Source organism: Coffea arabica, chromosome 11c, assembly GCF_036785885.1.
Source record: "Coffea arabica cultivar ET-39 chromosome 11c, Coffea Arabica ET-39 HiFi, whole genome shotgun sequence".
Taxonomy (NCBI): domain Eukaryota; kingdom Viridiplantae; phylum Streptophyta; class Magnoliopsida; order Gentianales; family Rubiaceae; genus Coffea; species Coffea arabica.
The window spans coordinates 14,713,990-14,729,359 of NC_092330.1; the positions used below are offsets into that span (position 1 = coordinate 14,713,990).

The 15,370-nt window shown below is 45.2% G+C and overlaps 1 long non-coding RNA gene across 1 annotated transcript; it reads left to right on the plus strand.

Annotated features, from left to right (window-relative positions):
* Positions 1 to 385: 385 nt before the first annotated feature.
* On the plus strand, positions 386 to 2,871 carry LOC140016375 (uncharacterized). Its single transcript, XR_011822768.1, has 3 exons — positions 386 to 504; positions 1,866 to 1,926; positions 2,650 to 2,871. It is a non-coding gene; the product is annotated as an uncharacterized lncRNA (long non-coding RNA).
* The last annotated feature ends 12,499 nt before the right edge of the window (positions 2,872 to 15,370 follow it).

Sequence of the window (15,370 nt, forward strand, 5' to 3'; positions counted from 1 at the left end):
AAAAAAAAACCTAGTACGTGAGTTTTTAAGAAAAACGGCGCGAACCGGCGGGTCCCGCGCACTACCGTTTGAACGCACCGCTTGACCACCATTTTTCTTACCAAACAAGCTTATTGACTTTTGTACAAAATATCTTCCTAATTTGCAGCTGGGTTTGACCGAAATTATAAGGCTAGAAATGTAAGGGAAGAAAGAGAAAAATTTGTGGACAAGATTAGTCCAAGTGTTGGCCAAAAATTGTGGACACAATTAGCCTTAATCTTCTTACTTCCTTATAAGACAAGTTAAGCTCCATTTCCTTCATTTTTTTGCTCCATAACCGAAATAAGAGAGAGAGGGAAAGACCAAGAGAAAAACTTCTTCATTTCTTCTTGATTCAAGCTACAAAGTGAGAAAACTAAGGAAATAAACCGATTAAACTCACCTTTGAGTGTTTAGTTAGTGATTTGTGGTGAAATTTTGGAAAGAGAAAGCTTGGGCTACTCTTTGTGTCCTCTATTCAAGGTAAGAGAGCTTATCTCTCTAAGTTTTGCTTTCAATTTTGTTAAATTAAGTTTAGTAGTTGATTATAGTGGTGGAATCATGGATGATTAGCATGTTTTAGAGGGTTTTCCCCAATTTATTTGATGAACTAGGGCTTATGGAAATTCTGCCCAAATTGTTGTAAGATGCTTATATGTTGCAATTGAGGTTTCATAAGGTGTTGTGGTAGTGATTAGACCAAGAAATTTAGGAAAGTTCCACTAAAAACTAAAGATTTCAGATTTCTGGAAATTCTTGCTTACATTCTGTCCGAATTTGTATCTGTGTGTTAGAGGCTGATTTGGCCTTAGGTCAAAGAAGAAAAGTTGTAGAGAATGACATTTTATAGGTGCCTACAAAATTTCAGCTCAATCGGAGCAACGTAGGATGTGAAAAGTCCAAAATACCCTTACTGTTTTAAATATTTCCCAGCAGTCCGTTTCATCAGTTAAGTTCAGTTTATCACGTTTGTTTTCTAGGAGCCGTACTGATTTAGCTCTGAGCCAAAACATGAAAGTTGTAGTGTTCTGAAGTAGCTTTAAAATTCCTCAAAGAACACCTGAATTGGACTTTTGTACACTGAGTTATGACCATTACAGTGTTCTGCGTTTAAACAGCCGACGAATTGGTTTCTGGTTTAGTAATTCGAGAATTTGACTGAGTTACATTAGGAACTGGACTAAGTGACCTTCATGAATGTTGTAGCTCTGTGTCTTAGCTTCAAAACGGCATAGGTTTCGTTTTAATCCGATAAGCGTAACCTCGGATATGTTATTTCCGCATTTGTACGTCAAATCTGTTTTGAACTAAATTGAATTTCTGCACTTGTACTTAATACGATTCTTGTTATTATGATATTGTGAGCCTATGGAACGGCTCTTGACATGAATTGCTGATATGTATAATGTTGGGTTGTGTTTGAGAAAAACCATGAAGCCTAAAAGGCTGGAAAATTAGGTAAACACAAAGGGCATGCTGCCCGAATTTTTACTCGAGGACTAGAAAACTATATTAGCGACTTGAGTGAAGGTTAAGTACTGATTACTTGAACTAGCGAGAACCTTGGCCACTATGTTTCTTGAGTGTTAAACGTTAGGACTTGGACGAACTTGTACCCTTGAGAAATGAAATAATGATTGCTCGAAGTATGTTTTCCTTGTACTTTCAACTCGCAAGACAATTTCAAGTATAAATATTACAAAGTTTTACTGTTTAAAAAGGCGAGCAAGTGTTTCACGACTACTGTCCAAGTGAATTTCAATTTCTTGATTCTTATTGAACGAAACGTCTAAGTTTCGAACTCTAGTCATGTTTCAAAGTTCTCAAATTGAGTTTTATCGCAGATTTGGACTCCGAACTCGGAGTATAACCTGAAAGTGACCAGTAAAGGCACTATATCTTGTGGTGAGTGCTTTCAAATACTGAATTGCACTAGATACTTGAACTGGATACGTGACCAATATGAGTACTTGTTATATACGTGAATTGACAGGGCAAGAGTGTACTTTATCGCACTTGCCCTTACGTGATATACTTGTTTATTGATTGCAATTGACTTGATATACTTGATGTGCGCACTTCCTGGAATTCCAGAAACCCTGTGGCGAGTTACTCTAGTCGAGCCGGCAAGGGCTTGGTCGATTGGGTAACGAACCCTGGGTCTCTTATTTTGTCGAGTGGAGTGATACCTCCTCGGCTAATCGGTATACTCGAGTATTACCACCCATGTTTATTGAGGATTTTGGGCCCAGTAGGGGGTGTGAATGGTGGACGGAGAGTCGTGTAAGTGGTGCTCTACTGGATTGGTTCCTTTACTTGAAAGTTGACGGAGTGTCAACTACTACGTGATCAAGCTCCTGATGATGAATGGAAGTTGGCTCCTGAGGGCCATCCGTATCCTTATGCTTTGGATTGATTATTGCTTATTGGATTATTGTTGATTTTGAAAAGCTTTTACACTCGCTCATTTTGAGATTTCTACTTGACGTGTTATTGCTCACATTTATGAACTCTTCATGTTCCTTACTTTGCTATATCGAAAACTTGTACTTATAAATAATGGTCAATTTGCTATTTGGAACCTCACTGGGCTTTTAGCTCATACCACGTTATTTGTTTTCCTTACAGGGGTACGAGCGAGGCGTGAGATATGTAAAGACTAGCGTAGTCTAGTTGTTTGACTTTTAACTTTTGACTTGTACTCGCGCTATTCCTCGAATGGAACATTTTGTATTTGGATTATATATGTTTTGAACTAGTTTAAGTATATCGAGATTTTGTACCCTGATCTCTATCAATGTAAATTATAAGCTTGAATTGTGGATGTTATTTATGGTCCATGGATGTGTGTACGTGATTTGAGTGAGTGAGTCCTGGCGAGAGCTGGGCAGGCGGTCCGCCAAACCCTTTGGTGCGCCTCAGGGGGAGGTAGGGTCGTCACAGAACACATGCACGAGCCAAGCTCTTAAAGAAATCCCTCCAAGGCCTGGTTCAAATGGTCCAAGACCAACATTCAGTCCATAGGGATATTGAAGGCCTAGAAGGAGACAAGCAAAACATCTACACCATGATCCAAGCCCATGGAGAGTCAAGCGAGCCTCCAAGAGGGTCTTAAGCCCGTGGAGAGTCAAGTGGGCCTCCAAGTGATTGGGCCGAGTTGGGTCTTTAGGCCTTAATGTTGCTTAGGGTTAGATTAACTGCGTAATAGAAGCATGGGTCGGCCAATCTAGACACCAAGATGGCCGACTGCTCCTTTAGGGTTTTAGAAACCTCTAGCCTATAAAAGGGCTTGCTTTCCAAGGGTTTTGGACACAAGTTGGATCAATACAATTTGATTAATGTCGATTCTTCTTCTTAAGAGATATTCGAGCCTTTTCACTTGCTTTGACATGGGTTGTAAGCAATATTGCATCTCGTCCTAGATTGTTCTACCGACCTATCCATTCGAGTAATCACCTCTGTGGAGTCATCGTTCCAACGCCTATAATGAAATCTTATCGCCCCGCTTGATTCTAGGTTCTGCAATCCAAGCGTTGGACCATCTCGCTAGATCCTTGGGCAAACGTGCAATGTGTCTCGAAACGAGTTGATCGAGGACCGTATCAGTGACGTGTGTATGGATCAGGGCCGACGCAATGAGCTGGTCTGAGTTCCATTGGGCCCAGTCACACGTGTACGAGCCAAGTTCTTCAAGGAATCCCTCCAAGGCCTTGTTCGAATGGTCCAAGACCAATATGGTGTCCATAGGGATATTGATGGCCATGAAGGATACAAGCCAATCATCTACACCATGATCCAATCCCATGGAGAGTCAAGCGGGCCTCCAAGTGATTGGGCCGAGTAGGTTCTTTAGGCCTTAATGTTGCTTAGAGTTAGATTAACAGCGTAATAGAAGCATGGGTCGGCCAATCTAGACACCAAGATGGCCGACTGCTCCTTTAGGGTTTTAGATACCTCTAGCCTGTAAAAGGGCATGTTTTGCAAGGGTTTTAGACACAAGTTGCATCAATACAATTTGATTAATGTCGATTCTTCTTGTTAAGAGATATTCGAGCCTTTTCCCTTGCTTTGGCAAGGGTTATAAGCAATATTGCGTCTCGTCCGAGATTTTTCTACGGACCTATCCATTCGTGTAATCACCTCTGTGGAGTGATCGTTCTAATGCCTATAATTAAATCTTAACGTCCCGCTTGATTCTAGGTTCTGCTATCCAAGCGTTGGACCACCTCGCTAGATCCTTGGGCAAACGTGCTACGTGTCTCGAAACGAGTTTATGGAGGACCGTATCAATGACGTGTGTATGGATCAGGGCCCACACAATGAGCTGGTCCGAGTTCCATTGGGCCCAGTCACACGTGTACGATCCAAGTTCTTCAAGGAATCCCTCCAAGGCTTTGTTCGAATGGTCCAAGACCAACATGGAGTCCATAGGGATGTTGAAGGCCAAGAAGGATACAAGCAAATCATCTGCACCATGATCCAAACCCATGGAGAGTCAAGCCGGCCTCCAAGTGTTTGGGCCGAGTTGGGTCTTAAGCCCTTGGAGAGTCAAGCGGGCCTCCAAGTGATTGTGCCGAGTAGGGTCTTTAGGCCTTAATGTTGCTTAGAGTTAGATTAACTGCGTAATAGAAGCATGGGTCGGCCAATCTAGACACCAAGATGGCCGACTGCTCCTTTAGGGTTTTAGAAACCTCTAGCCTGTAAAAGGGCTTGCTTTGCAAGGGTTTTGGACACAAGTTGAATCAATACAATTTGATTAATGTCGATTCTTCTTGTTAAGAGATATTCGATCCTTTTCCCTTGCTTTGGTAAGGGTTATAAGCAATATTGCGTCTCGTCCTAGATTGTTCTACCGACCTATCCATTCGAGTAATCACCTCTGTGGAGTCATCGTTCCAACGCCTATAATTAAATCTTATCGTCCCGCTTGATTCTAGGTTCCGCAATCCAAGCGTTGGACCACCTCGCTAAATCCTTGGACAAACGTGCTACGTGTCTCGAAACGAGTTGATGGAGGACCGTATCAGTGACGTGTGTATGGATCAGGGCCCATGCAATGAGCTGGTCCGAGTTCCATTGGGCCCAGTCACACGTGTACGTGCCAAGTTCTTCAAGGAATCCCACCAAGACCTTGTTCGAATGGTCCAAGACCAACATGGAGTCCATAGGGATATTGAAGGCCAAGAAGGATACAAGCAAATCATCTGCACCATGATCCAAGCCTATGGAGAGTCATGCGGGCCTCCAACTGATTGGGCCGAGTAGGGTCTTTAGGCCATAATGTTGCCTAGGGTTGGATTAACTACGTAGTAGAAGCATGGGCCGGCCCGTCTTGATACCAAGATGGCCGACTGCTCTTTTAGGGTTTTTGTAGGGTTTTAGTAACCTCTAGCCCATAAAAGGGCTTGCATTATAAGGGTTTTGGACACAAGTTGGATCACTAAAGTTTGGTTAATTTCGATTCTTCTTGTCAAGAGAGAGTCGAGCCTTTTTACTTGCCTTTGCAAGGGTTGTGAGCAATCTTGCTTCTCGTCCTAGATTGTTCTACCGACGTATCTATTAGAGTAATCACCACTGTGGAGTCGTCGTTCTACCCCCTATAATCAAATCGTGTTGTCCGTTTGATTCTAGGTTCCGCAATCCAAGCGTTGGATCACCTCGCTAGATACTTGAGCAAACGTGCTATGTTTCTCGTAACGAGTTGATCAAGGACCGTATCAGTGATGTGTGCATGGATCATGGCCCACAAAATGATCCAGTCAGAGTTCTATTGGGCCTAGTCACACATGCACGAGCCAAGCTCTTAAAGAAATCCCTCCAAGGCCTGGTTCAAATGGTCCAAGGCCAACATTCAGTCCATAGGGATATTGAAGGCCTAGAAGGAGACAAGCAAAACATCTACACCATGATCCAAGCCCATGGAGAGTCAAGCGAGCCTCCAAGAGGGTCTTAAGCCCGTGGAGAGTCAAGTGGGCCTCCAAGTGATTGGGCCGAGTTGGGTCTTTAGGCCTTAATGTTGCTTAGGGTTAGATTAACTGCGTAATAGAAGTATGGTTCGGCCAATCTAGACACCAAGATGGCCGACTGCTCCTTTAGGGTTTTAGAAACCTCTAGCCTATAAAAGGGCTTGCTTTGCAAGGGTTTTGGACACAAGTTGGATCAATACAATTTGATTAATGTCGATTCTTCTTCTTAAGAGATATTCGAGCCTTTTCACTTGCTTTGACATGGGTTGTAAGCAATATTGCGTCTCGTCCTAGATTGTTCTACCGACCTATCCATTCGAGTAATCACCTCTGTGGAGTCATCGTTCCAATGCCTATAATGAAATCTTATCGCCCCGCTTGATTCTAGGTTCTGCAATCCAAGCGTTGGACCACCTCGCTAGATCCTTGGGCAAACGTGCAATGTGTCTCGAAACGAGTTGATCGAGGACCGTATCAGTGACGTGTGTATGGATCAGGGCCGACGCAATGAGCTGGTCTGAGTTCCATTGGGCCCAGTCACACGTGTACGAGCCAAGTTCTTCAAGGAATCCCTCCAAGGCCTTGTTCGAATGGTCCAACACCAATATGGTGTCCATAGGGATATTGAAGGCCATGAAGGATACAAGCCAATCATCTACACCATGATCCAATCCTATGGAGAGTCAAGCGGGCCTCCAAGTGATTGGGCCGAGTAGGTTCTTTAGGCCTTAATGTTGCTTAGAGTTAGATTAACAGCGTAATAGAAGCATGGGTCGGCCAATCTAGACATCAAGATGGCCGACTGCTCCTTTAGGGTTTTAGATACCTCTAGCCTGTAAAAGGGCATGTTTTGCAAGGGTTTTAGACACAAGTTGCATCAATACAATTTGATTAATGTCGATTCTTCTTGTTAAGAGATATTCGAGCCTTTTCCCTTGCTTTGGCAAGGGTTGTAAGCAATATTGCGTCTCGTCCGAGATTTTTCTACGGACCTATCCATTCGTGTAATCACTTCTGTGGAGTGATCGTTCTAATGCCTATAATTAAATCTTAACGTCCCGCTTGATTCTAGGTTCTGCCTTCCAAGCGTTGGACCACCTCGCTAGATCCTTGGGCAAACGTGCTACGTGTCTCGAAACGAGTTTATGGAGGACCGTATCAATGACGTGTGTATGGATCAGGGCCCACACAATGAGCTGGTCCGAGTTCCATTGGGCCCAGTCACACGTGTACGATCTAAGTTCTTCAAGGAATCCCTCCAAGGCTTTGTTCGAATGGTCCAAGACCAACATGGAGTCCATAGGGATGTTGAAGGCCAAGAAGGATACAAGCAAATCATCTACACCATGATCCAAACCCATGGAGAGTCAAGCTGGCCTCCAAGTGTTTGGGCCGAGTTGGGTCTTAAGCCCTTGGAGAGTCAAGCGGGCCTCCAAGTGATTGTGCCGAGTAGGGTCTTTAGGCCTTAATGTTGCTTAGAGTTGGATTAACTGCGTAATAGAAGCATGGGTCGGCCAATCTAGACACCAAGATGGCCGACTGCTCCTTTAGGGTTTTAGAAACCTCTAGCCTGTAAAAGGGCTTGCTTTGCAAGGGTTTTGGACACAAGTTGAATCAATACAATTTGATTAATGTCGATTCTTCTTGTTAAGAGATATTCGATCCTTTTCCCTTGCTTTGGCAAGGGTTATAAGCAATATTGCGTCTCGTCCTAGATTGTTCTACCGACCTATCCATTCGAGTAATCACCTCTGTGGAGTCATCGTTCCAACGCCTATAATTAAATCTTATCGTCCCGCTTGATTCTAGGTTCCGCAATCCAAGCGTTGGACCACCTCGCTAGATCCTTGGGCAAACGTGCTACGTGTTTCGAAACGAGTTGATGGAGGACCGTATCAGTGACGTGTGTATGGATCAGGGCCCACGCAATGAGCTGGTCCGAGTTCCATTGGGCCCAGTCACACGTGTACGTGCCAAGTTCTTCACGGAATCCCTCCAAGACCTTGTTCGAATGGTCCAAGACCAACATGGAGTCCATAGGGATATTGAAGGCCAAGAAGGATACAAGCAAATCATCTGCACCATGATCCAAGCCTATGGAGAGTCATGCGGGCCTCCAAGTGATTGGGCCGAGTAGGGTCTTTAGGCCATAATGTTGCTTAGGGTTGGATTAACTACGTAGTAGAAGCATGGGCCGGCCCGTCTTGATACCAAGATGGCCGACTGCTCTTTTAGGGTTTTTGTAGGGTTTTAGCAACCTCTAGCCCATAAAAGGGCTTGCATTATAAGGGTTTTGGACACAAGTTGGACCACTAAAGTTTGGTTAATTTCGATTCTTCTTGTCAAGAGAGAGTCGAGCCTTTTTACTTGCCTTTGCAAGGGTTGTGAGCAATCTTGCTTCTCGTCCTAGATTGTTCTACCGACGTATCTATTAGAGTAATCACCACTGTGGAGTCGTCGTTCTACCCCCTATAATCAAATCGTGTTGTCCGTTTGATTCTAGGTTCCGCAATCCAAGCGTTGGATCACCTCGCTACATACTTGAGCAAACGTGCTATGTTTCTCGTAACGAGTTGATCAAGGACCGTATCAGTGATGTGTGCATGGATCATGGCCCACAAAATGATCCGGTCAGAGTTCTATTGGGCCTAGTCACACATGCACGAGCAAAGCTCTTAAAGAAATCCCTCCAAGGCCTGGTTCAAATGGTCCAAGACCAACATTCAATCCATAGGGATATTGAAGGCCTAGAAGGAGACAAGCAAAACATCTACACCATGATCCAAGCTCATGGAGAGTCAAGCGAGCCTCCAAGAGGGTCTTAAGCCCGTGGAGAGTCAAGCGGGCCTCCGAGTGATTGGGCCGAGTAGGTTCTTTAGGCCTTAATGTTGCTTAGAGTTAGATTAACAGCGTAATAGAAGCATGGGTCGGCCAATCTAGACACCAAGATGGCCGACTGCTCCTTTAGGGTTTTAGATACCTCTAGCCTGTAAAAGGGCATGCTTTGCAAGGGTTTTAGACACAAGTTGCATCAATACAATTTGATTAATGTCGATTCTTCTTGTTAAGAGATATTCGAGCCTTTTCCCTTGCTTTGGCAAGGGTTGTAAGCAATATTGCGTCTCGTCCTAGATTGTTCTACCGACCTATCCATTCGAGTAATCACCTCTGTGGAGTCATCGTTCCAACGCCTATAATTAAATCTTATCGTCCCGCTTGATTCTAGGTTCCGCAATCTAAGCGTTGGACCACCTCGCTAGATCCTTGGGCAAACGTGCTACGTGTTTCGAAACGAGTTGATGGAGGACCGTATCAGTGACGTGTGTATGGATCAGGGCCCACGCAATGAGCTGGTCCGAGTTCCATTGGGCCCAGTCACACGTGTACGTGCCAAGTTCTTCAAGGAATCCCTCCAAGACCTTGTTCGAATGGTCCAAGACCAACATGGAGTCCATAGGGATATTGAAGGCCAAGAAGGATACAAGCAAATCATCTGCACCATGATCCAAGCCTATGGAGAGTCATGCGGGCCTCCAAGTGATTGGGCCGAGTAGGGTCTTTAGGCCATAATGTTGCTTAGGGTTGGATTAACTACGTAGTAGAAGCATGGGCCAGCCCGTCTTGATACCAAGATGGCCGACTGCTCTTTTAGGGTTTTTGTAGGGTTTTAGCAACCTCTAGCCCATAAAAGGGCTTGCATTATAAGGGTTTTGGACACAAGTTGGACCACTAAAGTTTGGTTAATTTCGATTCTTCTTGTCAAGAGAGAGTCGAGCCTTTTTACTTGCCTTTGCAAGGGTTGTGAGCAATCTTGCTTCTCGTCCTAGATTGTTCTACCGACGTATCTATTAGAGTAATCACCTCTGTGGAGTCGTCGTTCTACCCCCTATAATCAAATCGTGTTGTCCGTTTGATTCTAGGTTCCGCAATCCAAGCGTTGGATCACCTCGCTAGATACTTGAGCAAACGTGCTATGTTTCTCGTAACGAGTTGATCAAGGACCGTATCAGTGATGTGTGCATGGATCATGGCCCACAAAATGATCCGGTCAGAGTTCTATTGGGCCTAGTCACACATGCACGAGCAAAGCTCTTAAAGAAATCCCTCCAAGGCCTGGTTCAAATGGTCCAAGACCAACATTCAGTCCATAGGGATATTGAAGGCCTAGAAGGAGACAAGCAAAACATCTACACCATGATCCAAGCCCATGGAGAGTCAAGCGAGCCTCCAAGAGGGTCTTAAGCCCGTGGAGAGTCAAGTGGGCCTCCAAGTGATTGGGCCGAGTTGGGTCTTTAGGCCTTAATGTTGCTTAGGGTTAGATTAACTGCGTAATAGAAGCATGTGTCGGCCAATCTAGACACCAAGATGGCCGACTGCTCCTTTAGGGTTTTAGAAACCTCTAGCCTGTAAAAGGGCTTGCTTTGCAAGGGTTTTGGACACAAGTTGGATCAATACAATTTGATTAATGTCGATTCTTCTTCTTAAGAGATATTCGAGCCTTTTCACTTGATTTGACATGGGTTGTAAGCAATATTGCGTCTCGTCCTAGATTGTTCTACCGACCTATCCATTCGAGTAATCACCTCTGTGGAGTCATCGTTCCAACGCCTATAATGAAATCTTATCGCCCCGCTTGATTCTAGGTTCTGCAATCCAAGCGTTGGACCACCTCGCTAGATCCTTGGGCAAACGTGCAATGTGTCTCGAAACGAGTTGATCGAGGACCGTATCAGTGACGTGTGTATGGATCAGGGCCGACGCAATGAGCTGGTCTGAGTTCCATTGGGCCCAGTCACACGTGTACGAGCCAAGTTCTTCAAGGAATCCCTCCAAGGCCTTGTTCGAATGGTCCAAGACCAACATGGTGTGCATAGGGATATTGAAGGCCATGAAGGATACAAGCCAATCATCTACACCATGATCCAATCCCATGGAGAGTCAAGCGGGCCTCCAAGTGATTGGGCCGAGTAGGTTCTTTAGGCCTTAATGTTGCTTAGAGTTAGATTAACAGCGTAATAGAAGCATGGGTCGGCCAATCTAGACACCAAGATGGCCGACTGCTCCTTTAGGGTTTTAGATACCTCTAGCCTGTAAAAGGGCATGTTTTGCAAGGGTTTTAGACACAAGTTGCATCAATACAATTTGATTAATGTCGATTCTTCTTGTTAAGAGATATTCGAGCCTTTTCCCTTGCTTTGGCAAGGGTTGTAAGCAATATTGCGTCTCGTCCGAGATTTTTCTACGGACCTATCCATTCGAGTAATCACCTCTGTGGAGTGATCGTTCTAATGCCAATAATTAAATCTTAACGTCCCGCTTGATTCTAGGTTCTGCTATCCAAGCGTTGGACCACCTCGCTAGATCCTTGGGCAAACGTGCTACGTGTCTCGAAACGAGTTGATGGAGGACCGTATCAGTGACGTGTGTATGGATCAGGGCCCACGCAATGAGCTGGTCCGAGTTCCATTGGGCCCAGTCACACGTGTACGTGCCAAGTTCTTCAAGGAATCCCTCCAAGACCTTGTTCGAATGGTCCAAGACCAACATGGAGTCCATAGGGATATTGAAGGCCAAGAAGGATACAAGCAAATCATCTGCACCATGATCCAAGCCTATGGAGAGTCATGCGGGCCTCCAACTGATTGGGCCGAGTAGGGTCTTTAGGCCATAATGTTGCCTAGGGTTGGATTAACTACGTAGTAGAAGCATGGGCCGGCCCGTCTTGATACCAAGATGGCCGACTGCTCTTTTAGGGTTTTTGTAGGGTTTTAGTAACCTCTAGCCCATAAAAGGGCTTGCATTATAAGGGTTTTGGACACAAGTTGGATCACTAAAGTTTGGTTAATTTCGATTCTTCTTGTCAAGAGAGAGTCGAGCCTTTTTACTTGCCTTTGCAAGGGTTGTGAGCAATCTTGCTTCTCGTCCTAGATTGTTCTACCGACGTATCTATTAGAGTAATCACCACTGTGGAGTCGTCGTTCTACCCCCTATAATCAAATCGTGTTGTCCGTTTGATTCTAGGTTCCGCAATCCAAGCGTTGGATCACCTCGCTAGATACTTGAGCAAACGTGCTATGTTTCTCGTAACGAGTTGATCAAGGACCGTATCAGTGATGTGTGCATGGATCATGGCCCACAAAATGATCCAGTCAGAGTTCTATTGGGCCTAGTCACACATGCACGAGCCAAGCTCTTAAAGAAATCCCTCCAAGGCCTGGTTCAAATGGTCCAAGGCCAACATTCAGTCCATAGGGATATTGAAGGCCTAGAAGGAGACAAGCAAAACATCTACACCATGATCCAAGCCCATGGAGAGTCAAGCGAGCCTCCAAGAGGGTCTTAAGCCCGTGGAGAGTCAAGTGGGCCTCCAAGTGATTGGGCCGAGTTGGGTCTTTAGGCCTTAATGTTGCTTAGGGTTAGATTAACTGCGTAATAGAAGTATGGTTCGGCCAATCTAGACACCAAGATGGCCGACTGCTCCTTTAGGGTTTTAGAAACCTCTAGCCTATAAAAGGGCTTGCTTTGCAAGGGTTTTGGACACAAGTTGGATCAATACAATTTGATTAATGTCGATTCTTCTTCTTAAGAGATATTCGAGCCTTTTCACTTGCTTTGACATGGGTTGTAAGCAATATTGCGTCTCGTCCTAGATTGTTCTACCGACCTATCCATTCGAGTAATCACCTCTGTGGAGTCATCGTTCCAACGCCTATAATGAAATCTTATCGCCCCGCTTGATTCTAGGTTCTGCAATCCAAGCGTTGGACCACCTCGCTAGATCCTTGGGCAAACGTGCAATGTGTCTCGAAACGAGTTGATCGAGGACCGTATCAGTGACGTGTGTATGGATCAGGGCCGACGCAATGAGCTGGTCTGAGTTCCATTGGGCCCAGTCACACGTGTACGAGCCAAGTTCTTCAAGGAATCCCTCCAAGGCCTTGTTCGAATGGTCCAACACCAATATGGTGTCCATAGGGATATTGAAGGCCATGAAGGATACAAGCCAATCATCTACACCATGATCCAATCCTATGGAGAGTCAAGCGGGCCTCCAAGTGATTGGGCCGAGTAGGTTCTTTAGGCCTTAATGTTGCTTAGAGTTAGATTAACAGCGTAATAGAAGCATGGGTCGGCCAATCTAGACATCAAGATGGCCGACTGCTCCTTTAGGGTTTTAGATACCTCTAGCCTGTAAAAGGGCATGTTTTGCAAAGGTTTTAGACACAAGTTGCATCAATACAATTTGATTAATGTCGATTCTTCTTGTTAAGAGATATTCGAGCCTTTTCCCTTGCTTTGGCAAGGGTTGTAAGCAATATTGCGTCTCGTCCGAGATTTTTCTACGGACCTATCCATTCGTGTAATCACTTCTGTGGAGTGATCGTTCTAATGCCTATAATTAAATCTTAACGTCCCGCTTGATTCTAGGTTCTGCTATCCAAGCGTTGGACCACCTCGCTAGATCCTTGGGCAAACGTGCTACGTGTCTCGAAACGAGTTTATGGAGGACCGTATCAATGACGTGTGTATGGATCAGGGCCCACACAATGAGCTGGTCCGAGTTCCATTGGGCCCAGTCACACGTGTACGATCTAAGTTCTTCAAGGAATCCCTCCAAGGCTTTGTTCGAATGGTCCAAGACCAACATGGAGTCCATAGGGATGTTGAAGGCCAAGAAGGATACAAGCAAATCATCTACACCATGATCCAAACCCATGGAGAGTCAAGCTGGCCTCCAAGTGTTTGGGCCGAGTTGGGTCTTAAGCCCTTGGAGAGTCAAGCGGGCCTCCAAGTGATTGTGCCGAGTAGGGTCTTTAGGCCTTAATGTTGCTTAGAGTTGGATTAACTGCGTAATAGAAGCATGGGTCGGCCAATCTAGACACCAAGATGGCCGACTGCTCCTTTAGGGTTTTAGAAACCTCTAGCCTGTAAAAGGGCTTGCTTTGCAAGGGTTTTGGACACAAGTTGAATCAATACAATTTGATTAATGTCGATTCTTCTTGTTAAGAGATATTCGATCCTTTTCCCTTGCTTTGGCAAGGGTTATAAGCAATATTGCGTCTCGTCCTAGATTGTTCTACCGACCTATCCATTCGAGTAATCACCTCTGTGGAGTCATCGTTCCAACGCCTATAATTAAATCTTATCGTCCCGCTTGATTCTAGGTTCCGCAATCCAAGCGTTGGACCACCTCGCTAGATCCTTGGGCAAACGTGCTACGTGTTTCGAAACGAGTTGATGGAGGACCGTATCAGTGACGTGTGTATGGATCAGGGCCCACGCAATGAGCTGGTCCGAGTTCCATTGGGCCCAGTCACACGTGTACGTGCCAAGTTCTTCACGGAATCCCTCCAAGACCTTGTTCGAATGGTCCAAGACCAACATGGAGTCCATAGGGATATTGAAGGCCAAGAAGGATACAAGCAAATCATCTGCACCATGATCCAAGCCTATGGAGAGTCATGCGGGCCTCCAAGTGATTGGGCCGAGTAGGGTCTTTAGGCCATAATGTTGCTTAGGGTTGGATTAACTACGTAGTAGAAGCATGGGCCGGCCCGTCTTGATACCAAGATGGCCGACTGCTCTTTTAGGGTTTTTGTAGGGTTTTAGCAACCTCTAGCCCATAAAAGGGCTTGCATTATAAGGGTTTTGGACACAAGTTGGACCACTAAAGTTTGGTTAATTTCGATTCTTCTTGTCAAGAGAGAGTCGAGCCTTTTTACTTGCCTTTGCAAGGGTTGTGAGCAATCTTGCTTCTCGTCCTAGATTGTTCTACCGACGTATCTATTAGAGTAATCACCACTGTGGAGTCGTCGTTCTACCCCCTATAATCAAATCGTGTTGTCCGTTTGATTCTAGGTTCCGCAATCCAAGCGTTGGATCACCTCGCTACATACTTGAGCAAACGTGCTATGTTTCTCGTAACGAGTTGATCAAGGACCGTATCAGTGATGTGTGCATGGATCATGGCCCACAAAATGATCCCGTCAGAGTTCTATTGGGCCTAGTCACACATGCACGAGCAAAGCTCTTAAAGAAATCCCTCCAAGGCCTGGTTCAAATGGTCCAAGACCAACATTCAGTCCATAGGGATATTGAAGGCCTAGAAGGAGACAAGCAAAACATCTACACCATGATCCAAGCTCATGGAGAGTCAAGCGAGCCTCCAAGAGGGTCTTAAGCCCGTGGAGAGTCAAGCGGGCCTCCGAGTGATTGGGCCGAGTAGGTTCTTTAGGCCTTAATGTTGCTTAGAGTTAGATTAACAGCGTAATAGAAGCATGGGTCGGCCAATCTAGACACCAAGATGGCCGACTGCTCCTTTAGGGTTTTAGATACCTCTAGCCTGTAAAAGGGCATGCTTTGCAAGGGTTTTAGACACAAGT